Below are 3538 nucleotides of genomic sequence, written 5' to 3'. Positions count from 1 at the left end.
AAAAAAAAAAAAAAGGAAAACAAAAATATTATGTCTTTTCTAATAAGTATCACACATATTATTTTGGTAACAGGTAATTTCATATAAAATATGCATCACATCAATTGCATTAATCAGGAAATGTAATTAACCTTAACCGAGATGTGTAAAAAATATGAAAAAAAATATGTTTATGTACTATTACATAAGAAGGCAATATTTTGTGTCGTGTTCATTTTTGCTTATATTACCAACTACATATTTTTTATTTTTTACAAAATCAAAAATTAAATAAATAAATAAAAATAAAAATAAAAATTTATGTTAAACCGACATGTGGGACCCGCATATGATGATGGGTGATACACTGTATACTTCTTTGTAATATATGCGGTAAAAGGTAATAACGGTGGATTACACATGGTCGCAAACCCAAACTTTCCTTTTTTGGTAAAAAACGAAACACACCAAAAACAGACTTTACCATATAAGGAAATAAGGCCGGGCTTTTCACACACAGTCGCGGCCCACTAAAATAACCATGCGGGTGTCTGTACAATTGGGCCCAATTAAAACAAATAAATGGGCCTGATAATCAACCGTAACTCTGCGGCCTATTCAATATGTAATCCGTACGATGGGGGCCCAATGCGAACTTATAAATGGGCTCTCACGTTGCAGCAACATATATATACAGTTCAGGAATCAACGGTAAATGGGCCCTGATAATCAACCGTAGCTCTGTGGCCCACTAAAATATCTAAAGCGGTGTCCGTACGATGGGCCCGATGCGAACTTGTAAGTGGGCTCTCACGTTGCAGCATATATATATATATATATAATATTATTATTAATTATATGATACCTATATGTATTTATATATAGTTATATATATATATGCCCATCCAGTTTACGTATCATTGAATCACGTTAATTTGTACACCATTTTTTAATGTCATTTATTGCTCATATTTTATTTGCGTACCAACACTGGCACATACAAAATTGGGAGGATGGATATTCTTAGTTGTGAGATGATCACCTCACCCATGTAGGTTGTCTCTACAGTACTCGGAGAGCTCGCCAGTTCGTAAAGATTAACAGATAGTTCCCAAACAAGCAGAGGATATATTTTTATTCACCCCAACCACTTTAAGGAAAGTTTCACTTGCGCTGGCTGATAGTCGTTTCCCCAAGCTTTTGATCAAAATTCTTTTTAAAATTGAAATCTAATTTTATAATAAATACCTGGAAAATTTAAAATTTTAATTTACTATATTAATAGTTTTCAGCACTTTCTAATATCTGAATCCTAGTTAAGTAAAATGCCCCACAAAGAAAATGTGTATTAATTATCTCAAAATTATTTGATCATAATTTAAAATACATAAACCCTAAAAACCCGGTAAACCCTTAAACCCGTAGTAAACCTAAAAACCTAAACCCTAACGCCTAAGCTGCTAGCCCTAAACCCTAAAGTTAAAAATTTAATTCACCAGATCAAATCAATGTCAAAAAATATATAATAAAAGTCTGGTCATAAAAATGAAAGGGCATTTGAAAATACCCTCACTCGTGAGGGGTCTTTGTTTATTTCAACTTTTTCTTTTCCATGTTCAAAATTATTAAATAACCAGATAACAATAAAGGCCAAAAAAGTGCACAGAGGCCTAGAGACAGCTGGACTCGGGCGGCCCCGCTTATGATCAAATTTCTAGTGGGCACTGTGGAACAAATGTGCCATCAACCCATTTGGGTCAGAATTCTCGGGGGCATTTAATAGACATCAGAGCGGTCTGCAAGCCAGCCTTCACTTAGTGTCTCGTTAAATTTGTTGGACTACTGTCTATGGCCCAACTGCTTTCTCCCATGTTATAATTTAATGGCGGAGACGATCCCGGGGTTGGGGGTGGGCCGGGCGGGGTGGCGTGTATATTTGGTAGCCGCGCTTAAAGCTGTGCAGCCTTTATTCGTAAGCTACGACGTTTTTTTGGTGTGGTTGACGCTGCGGGGGTCTTGCCATTTAAAATTTTTACTTTTTATTTGAAACAGCTTACTGATTAGCTAAATGTCGAATATTAGGGCTAGTAGTTGGTCATTAACGGCTATCAGGTGTGCTTTTGTTCGAATTCTGCCGGAGAAAAATAATTATAATTATGTAAATTTGCATAAAATTATGATAGATAAATTTTATAACCATTGCTCAATTTAATGCTTCTAAAGTTACTCAATGGAAATCAAATTCTGAAGTTAAAATATCTGACGATTATGAAAATAAATTTGAGATGTGCGCTGATTTGGCAGTCAAGATTAAGTGCAGTAATTATCTCGCTAAGTTTTCAAATTTCTATATTTATGCACATTAACCTCTCACGTTCAAAGTAGCCCAACAATTAATTCTTGCTCTTTATTACTAGGCCGACCCTAGGAATAGAAAACAAATTACATCACAAATGCTACATTAATATTGCTATATGAAAGATTTCATAAAAAATAAAAAATTGATATCTGGTTCCAAGAAAAAATTTTCTTGAAGGAAAATTTCAATTATATTGTATAATCATTCATATCTAGAGGGAGTCAAAGTATAAAATCTGTAGCACATCTTTATTCTTTGTTTAACGTGAGGAAAAAAATAAAATTTCTTACAAAATAGATGTTAATGAAAGCGCTGAGACCTTATCGGGGTGACATCTTCTTGCTCCTATAGAGAAAAGAATTAATCTAAAAATTATTTATTGGTTTGAGAAACAATGGGATGTTTTTTCACTCGCTTTTTTTGTTCTTTGGCCTGTTTCCTTACGCTTGGACATGCATTTTAGATTCAGGAAATATTTCTTTTTTTTTTCTTTTTTTTTTGTTGGACTGGATATGGTGCACGGCTACCCGCTTCGTTTATTTCCATGTTATAAATAAACTTAGCCCAAGAAATGTGCGGCACATTGACCCTCATTGTCGTTGCCCAAGTAAAGTTATTGTCCTACATTATGGCAAGCCTATATGGCGTGATGAAAGTCGGCTGACGATGAATATGTCTTAGATATGTTCAAATTCCAATCATGAAAAGTCAGACAATGTCCAAGAGGGAATAATAGTAGGGATGCTATTAGTAGTTTCATATTAATGTAGTAGAATTTATTTTCTAGCATTTTGTGTGGATATGGGTGTATTTTTCTGTCTTCCTTAGTCTTATTTAATCATTGTTATAACAATTGTCATTATATCATACTCGATAAATGTAATTTAATCTTGATCCTACCTTCTCGTTTTTCATCTTGTATTTTTAAGCTACGGCGTAGATCTATGATTGTTGTACATAGGCACGCGTTGCACTGATTAATTCGCAGCTATTGAACAAAAGGCTTTTATATCTTTATTATCAAAAACTAGGGCTTTCTAAGACCATGACGAATGTATGAATTAATTTTTTTTTTAATCCGTGAATTTTGTAAGAATATTAAATTTATTTAGTTATGCTTTGGGTCAACCTATTTTCTTGCCCCTTGTGCTATAAATTATTTAATTTAGATTATTTAAATGTTAATTATCATACACCCAT

The sequence above is a fragment of the Ananas comosus genome, linkage group 14 (assembly GCF_001540865.1).
Source record: "Ananas comosus cultivar F153 linkage group 14, ASM154086v1, whole genome shotgun sequence".
NCBI lineage: Eukaryota > Viridiplantae > Streptophyta > Magnoliopsida > Poales > Bromeliaceae > Ananas > Ananas comosus.
Note: the sequence above shows the minus strand (reverse complement) of the source record.